Here is an 18765-nt window from a genome sequence, read left to right as displayed (position 1 = left end):
CAGATTTCCAGCTCAGAGGGATGTCTGCCAGATGACAGACAATATCTTGAATGCTGTTCTTGACCTCTCCAGCACTATGTCTCAAGCTTTTCCCTTTCTACCTTACTTGGCTGGAAGATGCTCCCTCACTACAATGGAGGAGCTTGCTTCAGAAAGCACGAGTCATTTCAGGATAATTGCACTGCAGTAGTTAAATGACAGAACTCAATTGTCTTCATATGCAATTCACAGTACACTGTTGGTCTGGTGAGATTTTTAAAAAACAACAATCGTCGAATCACACATTTACTTGACTTCTTCAGCTTTTTATGTGCATGGGAATTACCAGGAGATCAGTTAAGTGAAGGGGTCCTTGTGATGAAATACTGTACATTTCCTGAGTTGTGTAAGATTTTGTCAATCACCTGCTCAGAAATGCTTTCCCACATATTATGAGATTCCCTTTATTATTTAAGACAACTTTTACAGCAGTGGGAAAAGAATCAGCTTGAGGAAGATCCTAAAACCATTTGAAGTTTTAGTTTTATCTCTTATCAAGAGACACACATCTGTATAACATGGTTTATATTAATGAAGCTTGTACCATTTGAGATACAGTGGTGCCTTGCTTAATAGGTGCCCAGTTTAACAACGAAGCTGCATAGCGATTAAGTTTTTGCAATCGCAAAAGTGATCGCATTGCGACAATTTAGATAGGAAAAAATCGCTTTGCGATGATCTGTAAGCTGTTTCACTTACTGATTTTCGCATAGCGATGTTTTTCTAACAGCTGATCGGCGGTTCCAAAATGGCCGCCGGGTTAAAAAAATGGCCACCCGCTATGTTTTCGCGCCGATTCCTCGCTTACCGGGCAGTGAAAATGGTGGCCGTATGGAGGATTTTTGCATAACGGTGAGTTTTTTGCCCATAGGAACGCATTAAACGGGTTTTAATGCATTCCTATGGGCTTTTTTAATTTCGCATAGTGACAAATCCGTATAGCGACGATTTTGGCTGCACGGATTATCGTCGCTATACAGGGCACCACTGTATTAGTTTGAGTTGGATGAAGACCCCTTAAACTGCATCATGTATTTACTGCCATATATGAGGAAATGTTTTACTCAAAATCACATACATTTCAACTATTTGCTTTTAGGATTATATTGATTATATAGGATTATATTTCTTAGACTCTAAGCACTTTGAGGTTGTTTAATAATTTTTATTTCTTTCTTTATTTATTTGATTCATATCCCGCCCATCTAGTATATTCTACTACTATGGGCGGCTACCAACAAACATATATACATTAAAATAACATAAATCCATTGACATAATCAATAACAAGAACATTTCAAAAATATAATAAATGATAGCAAAAAGAAAGGAAGTTAAGTGCTGACAGGAGGGAAGGACTGGGTGTAAAGCCATGTTTTTAGTTGAATTTTAAAAGTACCCAGCGTAGGGGCCGCATGAATCTCAGGAGGGAGATTGTTCCAAAGGCGAGGAGCCACCGCTGAGAAGGTCCGGTTTCGTGTCTTTTCCCGCCGGGCCTCCCTCGGTGTCAGGCTCCTCAGCCTCACCTCCTGGCTTGCGTGGGTGATCCGGGTAGATCTTGGTGGGAGCAGGCGTTCCGTCAGGTATCGAGGTCCCAAACCGTTTAGGGCCTTATAGGTAAGCATTAAAACTTTGAAGTCAATGTGGAAACGAATGGGCAGCCAGTGCAGCATGGCCAGAGTAGGAGAGATATGTTGGTGTTTTCTCACTCCAGTAAGGAGTCTGGCTGCTGCATTCTGCACCATCTGAAGTTTCCGCAACAGCCTCAAAGGCAGCCCCACGTAGAGTGTGTTGCAGTGGTCTAATCTTGAGATTATGAGCGTGTGCACCAAGGTAGTGAGCGCCCCCATGTCAAGGTAGGGCCGCAGCCGGGCTATTCGCCAGAGATGGAAAAAGGTGGTACGGACAACCTACGCCACCTGCATTTCCATGGTGAGCGTCGGGTCCAAGTGTACGCCCAAGCTGCGGACCCCACTCATCAGAGCCAAGGCCACCCCCCTGAACGAGAGAGAGTCACCCAGGCCGCCAGCCATGGGGGCACCCAGCCTCAGAACTTCCGTCTTGTCCGGGTTCAGCCTCAGCCCATTTTCCTGCATCCATTGCAGTACGGTTCCCTGGCAACGCTGAAGGGACAGGACAGCATCACCTGCAGTTGGTAAAAAAGAGAGGTCGAGCTGGGTGTCATCAGCATACTGATGACACGATGCTCCACACCCCCTGATGACACCAGCCAGCGGCCTCATATAGAGTTTTGAGGGAGCAGATGCAGTATACTTAATTTTTGTTTGATGTATTTTTAACTGGCTTTAAAAGAGTGCCTTTTTAATACTTGTACATTTCTAATTGTGTTTTATAATTTATTGCAGTTTTAGTGGTATATGTCATTAGTCCTTTGTAAGCCCACCTCAGGTCCAACTGCTTAAAGAAATGTGATAGAAATAAAATACTGTATATAAATGGTGCTTCCTGAATAGCTGCACAAAACTCACTTCACTTTCAATCACTTGGCCCTAAATACTGATTTGACAATTCCTATCATGTTACTTGGGTTGATGGGAGCTATAATCTTATATTCCTGGAAAGCACCAGTTGGGAAAAAACAGCTCTAGAGAAAATCAATAACTTCTTCTTTATTTTTTAGTTTAGAACCACATACAGTGGTGCCTCGCTTAACGAATGCCCCATTTAATGACGAAACCGCTTAGTGACAAAGACTTTGCGATCGAAAAAGCGATCGCATTGTGATGTTTTAAATAGGAAAACATCACTTTGCGATGATCGGTAAGCTGTTTCGCTTAGCGATTATCGCATAGCGATCTTTTTCCTACAGCTGATTGGCAGTTCCAAAATGGCCACCAGAAAAAAACATGGCCGCCTGCTGTGTTTTGGGATGGATTCCTCGCATACCGGGCAGCGAAAATGGCTGCCATATGGAGGATTTTCACTTAAAGTTAAGTTTTATGCCCATAGGAACGCATTGAAGGGGTTTCAATGCATTCCTATGGGCTTTTTAAAATCACTTAGCAATGTTTTCGGTTAGCGATGATTTTTGCTGCACCGATTAACATCGCTAAGCGAGGCACCACTGTATCTGTCTCATACACAAGTCCAAAATCATACAAGTCTAGAAGTGCACTACAGTTGTGGAGAGAACATGTTTTTATCCTTGACTGTTGCAGGGGTGCTGATGGTAGTATGTTCACTACATTTGATGCTTGTTATTTATAGGAAACTTGCATTTTATTTTCTTTTTAATGGTGGGAAACCACAGGTTTCCCTAAATGGCATTGTGTGTGGATATGAACTTATGTCAGATTGCAAGTTAGGAGAAAGTATGTCCAAAAATAGTTTTTCCCCCCTTTGTTTCAAATCTGTTATATTTAAATCCAGCTTTGCTCAATTCACTTGAAGCTTTCTCTTGTACACCCTTCAGTGCCCTCACCTCAGGAGGCTGTAAATAGTGCCATGGTTGCTAAGCAAGAGTGTGACCTTTAAGGCTGACCATTCATGTTAGCCCTCTCCGTCACACTCACTCCATACTACACGGCTGTCTCCAGTTTCAAAATGAAACTGTTCTGCTCACGTCTTTTAATCTTCTATAAGGCTGTCCATTAGGGAAACATCAGAGTCAAACAAGAGAGATCACGCTTGCCTGTTTCTCTCAGAAAAGGCCAAAGACCTAAGGCAATATTGTTTTCAACAGACAATATTGTTTTCATTTATTTTCCTAAAATCAGTTGAGCTAGCACGGAAAAGTTCGAGACTTGTGGCTTCTTAACGCAATTGGGTGAATTATAAAGTTATATATACACACGGATTTGGGTTGTGAATAGGATTTTGCAGTTGTGCCCTACCTCCCAGAAGAGTATATTTTCTTAAGTCAGCCTACAGTTGATACTTAAGGGAGTTTGTTTTGTTTGCTTCAGAACCCCTCCTTTTAAGTTCTGAGAAAATGTGTGAGAAGTTATCTGTTTTCTTCAAAGGCTAGAGATGTCTCAAATTGCTTTTTAAGCCTTAGTTTAGCAAACAACCAAAATGTCATTTTTGCTAACCTGAGCTGCCATCTGCATATATGTATGAGAGGGCTTTAAAACCATGGCATCACATTGAATAAAGTAAAATTGGAGCTCTTTATAAGGCCGTGGTGTTGATGAAACTCTGTCTTATGTGTCTGCCATTCTGTACCTCAGAGTCTCTAACGTATATGTGTGTTTTACCACATGTGAACTTATGCTATCTCTTTGAAGTCATCTTGACGTGAGATGATACCTGGGTTCTTGACCACATACTTTATGTGCTATGTAGAAGGTTTTGAGCTGAGTGTATGACTTTTTTTTCTTGTTTAAAAATCTCTGACAGCACAGGTTGCGGATGATCTTTCTGTTCATAAAACCTTGTAGAGATACTGTGCTATGTCTCATGAAGTAGGAACTGACTTACAGTGATCCTAACAGAGCTTGCAAGGTAAGTATAATATTTAAGGAGTAGTTTTACCAGTTCTACAACACCCCATGAGTTTCCATGGCCAAGCAAGGATTCAAACCCAGATCTTCTGAGTCCACATCTGTCACTCTATCCCTTACCCCACACTAATTAACTTCAGAGCTACTATCAATCAAGAAAGGCAATAATGGGCTATGTGGATGAAAAGTCTGATTCTACATAAAAGAGGGCTGTGGCAACATGGAGTGAAATCCCATTCATAATAAAGACTTATCTTCATAGCAAGCTTGAAGGAAGACTTACAGCATAATCCTCAAAATGTTTACTAAATTCCAGCAAGCTCAATGGGGCTTACAACCAGGGCAATGTGCAATGGACTGGAGCCTTCAATAGTTAAATATACCCCGTTGCTGAATACTGGACTTAAAATGTCACCACAGTTTTATTTATAGCACAGTAGCTTCCTTTGCCCCCTGCCATGCTGCTCTTAAAAGTACTAGGGCTAGCCTGTGTTCTACGCAAGTCTCTTAGAAAATCTTTTTCAGTCATGCTAAATGTGACTATCTGCATAGCAAGCTTAAGGACTTAAAGGGCAAGTCTATATATGTCTACTCAGAGGTAAATTCCATAGAGTTCAGTGGGGTTTACTCCCAGGTGATACAGGATTGTAGGTATATAACTGTAGGTATATAACATAACCTATTGATGAAACCAGGATTTAAAGCATTACAGCAAATTCATTTCTAACTGAAAAACCCATTTTACACTGTTTCCCTTTGTCTATTGTTTAATAGAAAGCTTTCGGAACAGGTTAGACCATCTGCCGGATTAATGCTGTAAAATGAGTCCTAAGACAGAGGCACCACCAGGGAAGGAAGGAAGGACGGATATTGGGGGAAAAATCTTTTTTAAATCTTGCATTATGTGTACTTCTAACTAAGATGTGTATTTTACTTGAGGAAACTGAAATATTATATAAATACTAGTTGATATAACCACCAAAGAGATTTACAACAGAGTGGAAATCTGCACTGAGCAGTCCAAGATTTGTATTAATAGGAAAGGAAGTAGATACAAAAGGCTGGCCTGTGCAACCCTAACTATTCAACCTCAGGCACAGAGCTGTCAGGCAGGAAATGATCCATGCCTAAATGTTTTTGACAAATGGCCAGTATGATGACAACACATCAAGGGGAGGAGCTGAAATCCCACCAGAGGCTAAGGAATTCCCCAAACATGGCTCATTTGATTTGTTTTGAACTAGTAAGATAGGGCACATACAGTATTCACTCTAGGATGACTAGGATGACTGACATTAAAATCCCTGTTTACTTATAAAGGTCACCAGGATGTCTTTGAGCCAACCACTATATCTCTGCCTAACCTCACAGGACTGATATGATGATACAACAGGGTAGGAGTCAGCTCTATGTGCATGGCCATGAACTACTTGAAGGACACGGGAGATATAGATATACCTATATAGGTTTACGAGAACTTCTATGGCATAGTGGATAAAGTGATGGTCTAGGACTCTGGAAATCTGGATTGAAATCTCTGCTCAGCCATGGAAACTCACTGGTGGGTGGTAATGTTAAAAACACTCCTCAAATGTCTCATATATATGTTGAAAAACTTATTGAGAGTTGTGAGCTGTCCCACGTATTTGCCTTCTTAAAATAACCATTCTTCTTCGTGGCCTCTGTGAATACACACATATGGGTTTAGTCTGCGCCTGCACTGACGTTCTCGGAGCATTCCAGAGCTAAAAGTGACAATTTTATGGGATGATCCCCCAAGAGGCACACGCTCCTCCCACCCAAGATTCCTCTCAGTTCCTGTAATTTGTCCGCCGAGCACTTGAAGAACCATGGTTACAGGTAAGTAACCTTTCTTTTTCTCTGATTCCCTCATGTTATAATCCCAGCATGCTCTCTCAAACAGGATTAAAAAAAGATTCGGGACAATCACCCTTTCTAAATTGACAGAAATTCTTAATGTCTATTTTTCCATTTTCATTATTGTTGTTGTTATTATTTAGAGATGCTAGTCCTAATCTTTTCAGTTCTAGTTGATACTTCACTTGTCTCTTTTGTAGTTCCATTTCCATCTATCTTTGTTTGGTTTCAGCCTCAGCTTTTATTTCTAATTCCCTTAAGTGAAATTCCTTCTCCAATTTCCACCTTATAAACTCCTGGGAGGTTAAAGCAGCTTCCCCCACTGTGGCATCATCCTCCTGGTCAGATATTTCCAGATTTCCTTCCTCTTCATGAGGTAAAACTTGAGGATTAGTTAAACCAATTGCCACCTTTTCCCCTCGTTTAGTAGGCATGTTTAACTGGATTTATTTGGACAAGTTGGTCACTTCTATTGAGATAGGCAGTCAAGCCTCGGTTTAAAGAGCTTTTTTCCTTTTCTGTGTTAGAGAGATTGATACTTTGTATCTTCTGAATTACACCTTCAGAATTGCTACTTTGTTACTTTAGGCACCTAGCCTCGCTGTTCCTTGTGTCTGAGACACTGTTTCTTTTGGCCTCCAGACACCCAGCTATTTTTCCAGAGATACAGTGGTGCCTCGTATTACGACGTTAATTTGTTCCAGCGATCACAAAAACATCGACGTCTAGCAATTTTGTCGTCAAACGGAGCACCTGTTAAGCGAGGCACCACTGTATTTATTTTCTTGTAAGTCTCAGTTTTATTCACCTCAGCTATTCCTTTAGACCTTGGCTTCCACTTTTGTCCCCTGAGCGCTCCCTTTTCTCAGAGCTTTGGGATCTAAAGCTAGCCCTCTTCGTCCTTACACTCTCAGCATGAGGTAAACTTTTAGCTACAGAAATCTCCTCAGAGTCTTTCCCTATTCTAGTCCCCAATTTGCATTTAGGAGCCCCTCTACTAAGCTTTTGCCGAAAGCTCTAGAGAGTCACCCACCGCTTCCATGACAGACCTCTCTGACCAATAGGTATCTTTGACTCAGGAAAATTTACTCTTTTCTTTGGCCTTACTAGACTCTATTCGAATCCCGCCGCTGGTCACCACTTTATGTCAGTTCCCCTGTTTGTTTTTCTACACTCCCAGATTCCCTTTCAGGCACGTCATGTACTTTTCACCCTTTTTCGCTGCCACCAGAGGATATGCCCCTCTCTGTCCCAAATATGACTATTAGATCAGTGTTGTCAAATATAACAATGTTTATTTATGAGTTTGTAGGTAAATCATATAAAGAAAATCATGGATGGTCTTTTATTATTCATTCAATAAACGTTGCTTTGATTACGCTTATGTTTGCTTATGTAGATTCACTTTAATCATGGTATTACTATATCCAACTATTTATTTATTTCTTAGCACTTTTAACTCTTTCCAATCTTAACCACACCAACTTTCCAAGTTCTTGTTTTCAATCTTTCCTTAACGATCCCTTTTAACTCTTTCAATCTCTCTATATATATCTCTGTCTCTTCTCTCTAACTGCCCTCACTGGCCCTAACTGTCCCAAACTGTCTTCCCCCCCTAGTTCCATTGGTTCCCCCCCCTCCTGTCCTGTCATAAGCTCCCACATCAGAGCTCTACCCTTACGGACAGGAGTGACGTGTGAGCTGTCCATCACAAGAGTCATCGTGAGTCATATGTGCTTTGAGAGCATTTAACAAAACATATATAGATATATAAATAGCTTGAATAATTTGGTATCTGAGGTTGAAAGGCAAGAATTTTGTAAAATTTTGACAACTATGTAAAATGCCATAAGCTAAAAACTACACCATGGTAAGTGTTATGTGAATTTCTCTCATGATGCAAAGGGACCAAGCAAGAACTACTAATGCAAATGAAAAAAAAAAAACAAGAAATCATGCAGTCATACAAAATGGAGAAAGCTAGAATACTCTGGTGAGAAATGGAAAGTATGTATTATTACAGCTGATCATTCACAATAAATTAAATAGGAAAATTAGTGCAGGAAGGAGCAGAACTTATTGGCCAAAAGACCTTGAGGAACAGTTTGGATCTAACACAGGATCATTTTTAGAGCTGCTGCACAAAAAATGAGAATAGTCACATACTTAATTTCTAATAATAATTATGTGCTGTCAAGTCTATTCTGACTTACGGCAACCCTTCCTAGGTAGAGTGTACTCAGAAATATTTTTTCATTCCCTTCTCCTGGGGGCCTCCTGGGACTGTGCAGCTTGCCCAAGGCTACACAGACTGAGTCTTCTCTTTGGAGGCACAGTGGGTGGGTGTGGATCAAACTTCCAACCTCTGCCTCCACAGATAGATAACTAACTCACTGAACTATCCAGCCAGCTCAACTTCTAATGGAGAGAAAGAAAAAGTGATAGCTTTCATAAACATGAGCACAATTCCTGGAGGGAATTTTCACAGTACTACTCCAATAAGATACAGTAGTGCCTCAACATATGAACTTAATTGGTTCAGTAAGATGGTTGTAACTCGAAATGGTCATAAGTTGAAGCACCATTTCCCATTGGAATGCATTTTTTCTTCCGGCTGAAGAATTAAAAAAAAAAAATTACTGCAAGACCAGTCAGAAACACGATTAATCCCTTCCAGCTGAAGGAGGAGGAGGGAGAAAAGCAATCAACCATACAAGAGCCATTGCAAAGGCAAACAAGACAAAGCAAAAAGCAATCAAGCGTGCAACACCTAATGCAAAGAAGCAGCCTCGTCACCATCTACAGTTAGAAATTTAAATTTCCCGCCTTTTCCCCCTGCCTTTTTCTGTTTGTAAGTGGAAGGTCCGGTTGCAAGTAGAAGCAAAATTTTGCGGCCGGAGCTGGTCGTAACTTGAAATGGTTGTAAGTAGGGACATTCGTAAGTCGAGGCACCACTGTATATAACAGATTGGACCAGAAATTAGTTATGGTTAGAGTAAACCTACTGAAAGCAATGGGGCCAATAAGTCATGTCTTACTGAAATTCCATTGATTTCAATGGGTCTACTCTTAACTGTGACAAAGTCCTCTTCATTAATTCCTAACATTTTGAGCATTGAGAGTGTAGTCAATTTTTAATAAAATTTGGTATTTATAGATTGTGTGTATGTGAGACACAACAGTCTATAGATCCCACAGTCTTTCTCCCTAGTCACCCCAAAGTCTTGTTGTTGTTCTAAAAAAACAAATGGGTGAGTTTAGCACCACCTTTTCATGGGCAGAAAAAGGAGGAAAAAAACTCAAAATGAAATATAAATAACTCTCATGAACTAGAGCAAATTAGTATGTTTCCGTAGTATGGGTTTATTTGTTAGAGAACTTTGAAAAACTGTCCCCTTTCCCTAGAGCCACACAAGATTTTAGATACCCCAGCAGCTTTACAATGAACCATAAAAGGAGAGCCAGGGATTGGAAGATGGTGAGATCAAAGGAACGGATAATATGGGCCATGGCACAGATTAAACTATACCACATTGAAGAGCCAGTGTGGACACTGAGCACAAAACAGTCTGCAGTCTCTGTGTGACCACCTAATCTAGGCAGAAGTGTAAAACCGGTTCTAAATAGCAAAGCTGAATCGCTCTGATTCACCTCACCAGGGTAGTCACAGCCTGACAGACCACTTATCTCTGCAAATGAGATAAATAAAAGTCACTGACAAAATATTGTTTCAAACTGGAGGTCAGTACAGTAGTACCTCGGTTTACAAATTTAATGCGTTCTATGGGACATTATGTAATGTGAAAAATTCATAAACCGAAATGCTGATTGCCATAGGAACAGGGGTGGCGTTATAAACCTCCAGGCACAATGCATCCTGAGGAAACTTTCTTTGTAAACTGACAAAACCCAGGGGAAAAACATAAACCGAGGCATTATTTTCAATAGATTTTGCTTCATAAACCAAAAATTACATTAACCGAGGTATTCGTAAACTGAGGTACCACTATATAATATTCTGTAGGTAGAGCCTTCCAAGTACCTGGGCTACCATTTCTATCAACCCCAGCCAGCATGATGGGGGTTGTAGTCTTTCACATGTGAAGCCCTGGATTGAAGAAATCTGCAGGAGGTGATTGCTTGAAAAACGCTTTCTGAATCAAACCCCAATAAGGCGGTGAAACAAATCCCATTGTGATGAAACAAGATCACCTGTCACTTGATCTACCGAATCTCTTATTGTGAAAACAATGCAAGGTCTTTTTATCTGCAAGGCCTTGGTGTGTGGGGGCTTTTTTTCCCCTTTTTTCTTTAATCCTCTAATTAGCTGGTTATAAAAGAAAGCCACAGGGATGAAAATAATTTAGGTGGAAAAGCAAATAAATGAGGCAGATTAGTCACTTGACAGCTCCGTATTTTGTTACAGGATCTTATATAAAAAAACAACAACAGAGGACCACACACTCCTATCATCAAAGATGTTAATATAAGCATGCCTTCTGTTGGTAACATTAGCATGTTTAATTTTCTGAAGCAGAGGGAACATTGTTTCAATCTGCTTGGGACAAGCCAAGCGCCTTGGGTTTCTTTTCTTTGCCATCAATGGGTTATTAATTGCGTTGTCTCAGAATAAAATCTGGAAAGTACTATATACATTTGAAACTATAAGGATAATTTTTAAATAGTATGGTTCAGTGAAATTTGAATCTGAATACTGGATTGTAAAGGAGAAAAAAACCTACATAATTCTGTACAGTACATTGTTCTGTGCCATCAAGCTGGAACCGACTTACAGTGACCCTAACAACAACAACAGCAACAACGATAATAATAATAAACTTTGAACTCCAGAGCTGGAAGGGACCCTATGGATCATCGAGCCCAAACCCTGTCAAGGAGGCACATCGGGGAATCAAACTCCAAACCTCTGGCTCCACATTAAGATACCTTAATAGGGCTTTCAATGTAACTGAGATATTTAAGCAGTGGCTTTAGAAGTTGCACAACTCAGTGAGTTTCTATGGCTGAATGGGGATTTGAACAAAGGCCTCCCTGAGTCCTTGTCTGTCACTCCATCTATTACACTATGCTGGATATCCACAGTGCATTAACTGTGTACATTAGTGCCTCTGCTTCGATATTCAACCACAATTATTCATATTAATTAAAATATAATTACTGAACTATTGGAATCAGTATTATTAAGTACAAGAGTCATGGAGTAGAGCATAGAAGAAAACAGTGGGAAAAGGGACATCGCTTGTTTTAAAAGTCCAGTTACTTACATCCAGCTTTAAATAAATATATAATTTTATGGGAGCTTGAGTTCTAATTTTCTTTCTGCCAATGGAACGGGTTTCTATTCACAGGGCAAGTCTTTCATTTCTCTTTCTTGTGCTCTCTGGAAAACTGTTCTTAATTGTGTTGGGGGAGGTTAGGATGCTATGATAGCTTAGAGATGCTATGATAAATGGCGCTGGGAATGAAAGTAAAGGGAGGTGCCGATAGAAACAGCTCCCCATTTATTATGTCAAGGATGGGAAAGTGCAGGCTTTGTTTTCATATCTGCAAATCCCCCCCTCTCTCCTTGTCTGTCTGTCTGTCTGTCTGTCTGTCTGTCTGTCTGTCTGTCTGTCTGTCTGTCTGTCTGTATACCAGTGGTTCCCAACCTTGGGTCTCTAGATGTTCTCAGGCTACAGCTTGTAGAATTCCTGGCCAGCACAGCTAGTGATAAAAGGCTTCTGGGAGTTTTTGTCTAAGAACACTTGGAGACCCAAGATTAGGAACCACTGATATATACATATAAAAAGACAAATTGTCATTCCTGAAAGCTACAGGAATGCCAGGTTACCTTTTAAATATGTCAGACGGCCCCCATTGATTTAATGCCTCTAAATACTCCCCCCCATAACTGGAAATAGGCAATTAGTCACTTCCAGATTCATTTTGAATTTTTGTGGGACAGCACTTTGGCAGTCTGTGTGGCCACAGAAAGGGTAGATAGTTGCCTTCAGATCTGCCAGCTTTGCCCACCCCTACATTATGTGAATGGAGGAGCAACTAAGACTGTAATCTTACATACATATACTTACTTAGAGTAAGTCCCAGTGGGACTTTTGCTAAATAAACATTATAGGATTGCATTGTTCAGATCTAAGCCATTGTATGAGGGGGGGGCATGTGTTTAAATGGATTATAACACTGCATGGAACACTTAATTTTTTCCCCCTGTAGCTAATGAGCAACAGAGCAGAACATGGAAAAAGAACCTGCATCTACATCTCACATTTGACAGTAATCAAACCAGCAACACTAAACAGAAGCTGGCTCACATTATGGAGCCAACAGTCTCCAGATCTTCTCCAACAGCCCTTTCTTCCACTAATCTTGAAGTTAATTATAGTGACCAAAGTGCTGTGGAATGAAGTTATCTCACCATGAAAACAGAGCCATAGCGGAAGTCTCAGAGGGATTATGAATGTGTGACTGTCAGATGCCAACGTTTGTGAACAAATATTGAGGGCAACTTGGGAAAAATGGGCTCTGCAACCCCAAAATAAGAAGAAAAAAGTTCTTTCTCCTGATTTAATGTTGACATACTACAGAAGAGAATTTTAACCATTTAACCCTTATGACCCCCATTATGGTTGAACAGTATATGTCTTGACTCCTAACTGGATAGCATATATCTATGCTGGCTTCTAATATACTGACTTCTTTTAAAATATTTGTCCCACTTCCATCAATGTGCTCTTGTGGTACTATACAAACAAATAAGTTTTCATTGCATTACAATACAACAGATTAAACACTGAAAGCAAGCCTAAAGACAAATAAGCCAATTGATCAAGTTGATGGTTGTTGTGGGTTTATCGGGCTTCTTGGCCGTGTTCTGAAGGTGGTTTTTCCTAACGTTTCGCCAGTCTCTGTGGCCGGCATCTTCTATGCTAATGAGACAATGGCTGCAGTTTGCTAGCATGGAATCGGTAATGTTGACGGACTGCACTTCCCAATATTCCTTACGGTGTACTGGGAAGAGCTGGGAAGAGCTGCTGGGATCTCCATTACCTCAATATCTGGAAGCCTATATTGTGCCCACCTTTGCAATAGCAACTTATCAGGGAGTAAGCCCAAGTGAACATGTTTAGGGCTATAGTATATATGGTGTTAGAATATGGTCTGGGAAGTTCTAGCCCATGGACCACGTTTGCCCTGCCAAGCTAGCCCACAGGGCCGCAGGATGAGACCTTTAAAGCTCTCCCCTCCCTCCCCTAAAAAGATAAGAGTACAAGAGTAACCCGCAGCTTCAATACTGTAACTAAGCTGCTTTGCTACCTTTTTCACACAGAAACACGTTCACTCAGCACTTCAAGGTACTGGCAGAGGCTTAAGGTTAGTTTTTAAGTCCAAACAAGACATTATACTTCATCATTAGAAGCTGAAACTTCTTAGTATTCCTGAAGCAAACCTTTGGGACTGAGCAGTCATACCTGCAAATAAACCCTGTATTCAGAAGACCAATTGCCCCCAAACAAAGCAAGCTAATTTGAAACTAAAGAAGCAGCAAAAAGATCCTGCTGTACCACTCATACATCTTTCAGCACCTGAGGAATTCACTCTTCTTATTTGTGAAGGCTCACTTGACCCTGAGACATTTGCCTCCTTCCCTGAATGGTAAAGGTGAAGGAAGGGCAAAACAGCCCTAACAAAGATTTTATCTGGATCACAGGGTTGCTCTGTATAGGCTTTTTCCATCTCTGGGAAGCCCACAGAGTGAAGCCAACCTACATAGTCGATGTAGTTCCAGCTGATAATACAGCCAGGAATCTAGTGTCATCAGAAACAGCCCTTGATCTCTGGTATTATCTGACCCATTCAGGAGGAAGGGAAAACCCTGGCCTTGAATCATTCAAAATTCCCTATAACCATCTTTCAAACATGGAGTTTTGTATGCTGATTTTAGAGATGTGTGTGTCAGGAAAAGTGGCAGAAAATGAACAATTACCAGACTAAAACTGACAGTTTTCCTGGAAGATATGAAATAAATTCATGAACTAATGCACGCATGTCTGCCTCACTTGCAATTTCCAGAAACATGTCTTCTTGGCCTCTTTCATCATTTCTCTACCCCCTTTCAGAACTCTACATTTAAATACTCTCCTCTTCATTGTGCTGAGCACATTGTGTTTTAATACTCCTTTCTTAGCCTTCTCTGCTTCCTTTTGCCCATAGCCCCCAAGCCCTTCTTCTTGAGGCTGTCCTGGCCTTCCTGCCTCAAAGAAAAATCTGAGCAGTTCAGCTAGTAATTGCTAGAAAGTTTCTGCCAGGCGTAGCCAACGCGGTGGAATGTCAGCCAATCACTCTCAGAACGAGCCACCCACTTAATCTGCGAGTGCTGCTGAGTGTGGGCTCGTGCCAATAGCTTTGTTCACAGAGTCTTCCAAGGATGAGGTAGAATTTCAGGCAGGCTGATCCTACGTGATTTATTATAAAGGATAGGCTTAATTTATATAGTTTGAATTGGAAAAACAAGAGAAACATTGAGAACATTAAATTCTGTAAAAAGGGGATTCTTTTCACAGCCCTGTCCTCTCAAACAGATTAGGAAAATTCAGTTATTTTATAATTCCTGGGACATTGCTATATATCAGTGATGGCGAACCCATGGCACGCATGCCACAGCTGGCACGCAGAGCCCCCTCTGTTGGCACATGAGCCATACCATAGGGAAATACTTACCCATCCTCCGATCCTGGATTTCAGCTCTCCCGTCTGCTGGTGCAGTGGTCCAGCGGAGGGATGCAATGGTGACCCTTACCGGTCAAACCCAATGGGGGATGGGAGGACCAGTGAGTATTTATTTGTTAATACAGCCCATGGGGGGGGGAAGAGAGAGAGAGACAGAGAGACAGAGAGAGAGACAGAGAGAGAGAACCATTTAACCCTTGCAGTGCAGGATCAGTTTTTTTTTTTTCTAAACTAAAACCTCAGCATTCGGGTTTTAATTGCAGTATTGGCACTTTGAAATAAGTAAGTTGATTTTGTGTTGCAGTTTGGGCACTCGGGCTCAAAAAGGTTCACCATCACTGCTATATATAGACAAGCTGTGTGGTTTATGAATTGCTCTGCAATCTACTGATAAGATCATCTACTGGAGTTACTGGCTCTGTGCCCTCCACCCATATTTTTTATTTCGTACTTCGAGCCTGCCTTACACTCTAAAGTTGAAACTGTGGAAGCCTAATAGAAGCATGCCTTGGCTTCCTGTTCTTGGTAGCAAGCCTACCTCTTCCCCAAGTTAGAATTCCATCCCTGGATGGCAAGTGAGGACTTCAAAGAAGCCTACATACAGATGTCTGACTGGCTGTGCTCTTCTTTGTTTCTAGCGGTTGATGTGGTGGGTGTCCACTCTGTGGCAAGACTGCAATCCCTGAAAATGGTTCTTCTTTCTTACACAACAGCTTGCCATTGTGTGCTGACAAGAGCTCCCCCTTTCCCTCCCTCCCAAATGCTCTGATTGTTAAACCACTCTTTGAATAAGCTGTTTTGGGCTCTTTGTACTGTGCTCAGCTACATCCCTGATGATTAGCTGCCTCTTGCCTTTGAAGATTTAAGTGCAAGAAAACTACACTTCTCTGACCTTTTCATTTTATCTTCTGAACTCTCCAAAGATTTCTGTTTAGCCCAATAGCCGCAATCTGCACGCTGACCTGACAGTGCGCAATAGCTTATGTACTTGTATAAAGAATGCGAAACAAGGAAGAAGAAAAAATTGATTATATTTGTCTCTTCTACTGAACCCATAAGCACCACCAGATACATTGAAGATGCATAATTTTCAATTAGAATATGTATGTTTGTTAATTGTAAATGGCATCATAACCTTCAACAGAAAGAAAGTGGTTGCATTGCAATGAATTGGTCAGGGTTTGCCAGCTGCCCTGCTGTGAAGTGTTGCCGTTCATTACAGAACAGCTCAGTAGAATATAATGTGGATTTCTTTTATATGAAACCAAATGGGCAAGAATAGATGCCAGATCTCTGCAGAGTTCCTATTTTTGAGATTTGGGCTGTCAAGCCTATATCCTTGGAATCTGGTTTAATTTTCCAGCTTGATCATGTCCCTACTGTTTCATTGTAGAAAGGCTGCTAGCACTTCTGATTTACTACAACTAAGAAATGACTCTGAGAATCTGGAAGCACCTCAGTCTGTAACATTAGAAATAATAATGCAGTATCAAGTCAGTTCTGACTTAGGGAGACCCTCTTAAGGTTTTTGATGGTATAAACTGCAGCACAAGGTTGTCAAATATGGGACTTTTTAGAGGCCACTAATTCATAGGATTGGCATCCAGAGAAAAGAAACTTGATAGCATATACCATAAGGTTCCATCCCTGATCTCAGGATTTAGCCTTGAAATCTCAGGAAATGAAAAACTCTTGGCCTGACAACAGAACTATAATGAGCAAATTTAGAACCAGAGTGTTGTTCTTTACAGGTCTTTATGCAGAAGGACATTTCTATTCAGTTATCACATAAAGTGCCCAGGAGTGCTTACAGATGTCTGTTTTTCAGCATTTGCCTATATTACCTTTAAGACGAAGATCAACAGTACAGTATGAGGATTTTACTTCCATTACAGCATATTCATAGTAATGTGTGGTTTGTTGGTTCATTTTCATTTAGGCACAATACCGTAGATTATGGAAAATGTCAAAATTAAGTACAGGCAGATTATAAAATTATATTACTGAAGGAAAACCAACATAGTGGAGGACCAGAAAAGTTTGTGTCCAGAAGATCTTCGGTTGGTCATAAGCCTTACTTCGCTGTGTGAGGGTAGGTGTGTGGCAACGATTTCTCAGCTTAATCTACACTGCAGAGGATTGTGGAGGTAAAATGGACCTTATCAAAGAAGAGCTGAGGAAACACTGATGTAAAAGATAATGAAAGAGAAGAGTGCCACAAGCATTACACATAAAAGCACCAGCAGGCTCAACATATTACCACATTAGGGTATTTTTTTTCTTTTTTTAAAAAAGAGTAAATAGGGTACAAAATTTATTCCTTGGTCAGTGCATAGCATTGCCTCACACAGCTTCTACACATTAATGTGTTTGCATGAACTGAATATGGTAATTGGATATGGTAGTAAAGCATATTGGCTTAAATCCTGTTGCAAAATGTACACCGCTTAGTGCCAGTGACATCATCATCTGTGACAATTTTAAAGACGTTAAACATTTCTGACTTCTGTTCAAAGCTGCTGTAATACCTTTCATTGTCAGAAAGCTGTGGGAGCCATAGGACAGGAGAGGGAAGTCTTTAATTACTGAAATCCACTGCTTGTTGAGATGACAATGCAACAAGATTTCACCCATATTTTGTACATGAGCTGGCCTTGAGAGACTACTGTAAGAAGCGTGAGCTGTGAAAAATACATTTGAGTTTTGCTAAAATCTTCAAAATGACTGCAGATGTCAAAAAAAAAAAAAAGCATGGAAGTCAGGATATATCAGATTATGCAGTTAGTTGCCAATTCAATACTCTCCCCCCCCCGAGAGCAGACAACTAGCATTGCCCCAAACACTCCAGAAGTGTATCATAAATCTCTCGAAGCATCTTCACAAAAACCTGAACAGAAAGACATAAACAAACAAACAAACAAATGATTTTTTAAAAAAATGTCCAGGACATTCACAATCTCTTGTTTGGTACCAACTTTTTCTTCAATTTAAATTAAACAGAATTCAAAAGAACTTGACCAAATGACATAGCCCTTTGTTTAGAACTTTGTCATTCAACTCATGAATTGCTTTCCGTTTTTAAAGAATCTCATTGGAAAGCCATTCTCCAGCATTAGAGACTAACATGCATTTTGCATTGAGAAAAATATCTGCATTTATTTCATCCGGAATAAAGTTGATGGAGGAATGTTGAGCCTAATTAAACCTCAAACAATGTCTCCCTCATGGTTTCTTTGCATCATCTATCCTTTATATACTCACACATTGTAGTCTTTGAAAAGATCATGTTACAGTTTGTTGGTCACTTGCCAAGCATTGGATGTGGTAGGAATATGGAATCCAGTTCAAAGCTGTATCATTTCTGGTAATTTCTGTTCATCTTTCATTTTAAAATACAGTGGTGCCTCGCTTAACGCGCACCCAGTTTAACAATGAAATTGCATAGCGATGAAGATTTTGCCATCGCAAAAGCGATTGCATTGCGATGTTTTAAATGGGCAAAAATCACTTTGCGATGATCGGTACCCTGTTTCACTTACTGATCATCACAAAGTGATGATTTTTTAACAGCTGATCAGTGGTTCCAAAATGGCCACCAGGTAAAAAAATGGCCGCCCGCTGTTTTTTGGAACAGATT

The sequence above is a fragment of the Pogona vitticeps genome, chromosome 5 (assembly GCF_051106095.1).
Source record: "Pogona vitticeps strain Pit_001003342236 chromosome 5, PviZW2.1, whole genome shotgun sequence".
In the NCBI taxonomy this organism is placed as follows: domain Eukaryota; kingdom Metazoa; phylum Chordata; class Lepidosauria; order Squamata; family Agamidae; genus Pogona; species Pogona vitticeps.
This window is presented reverse-complemented; position numbering follows the sequence as displayed.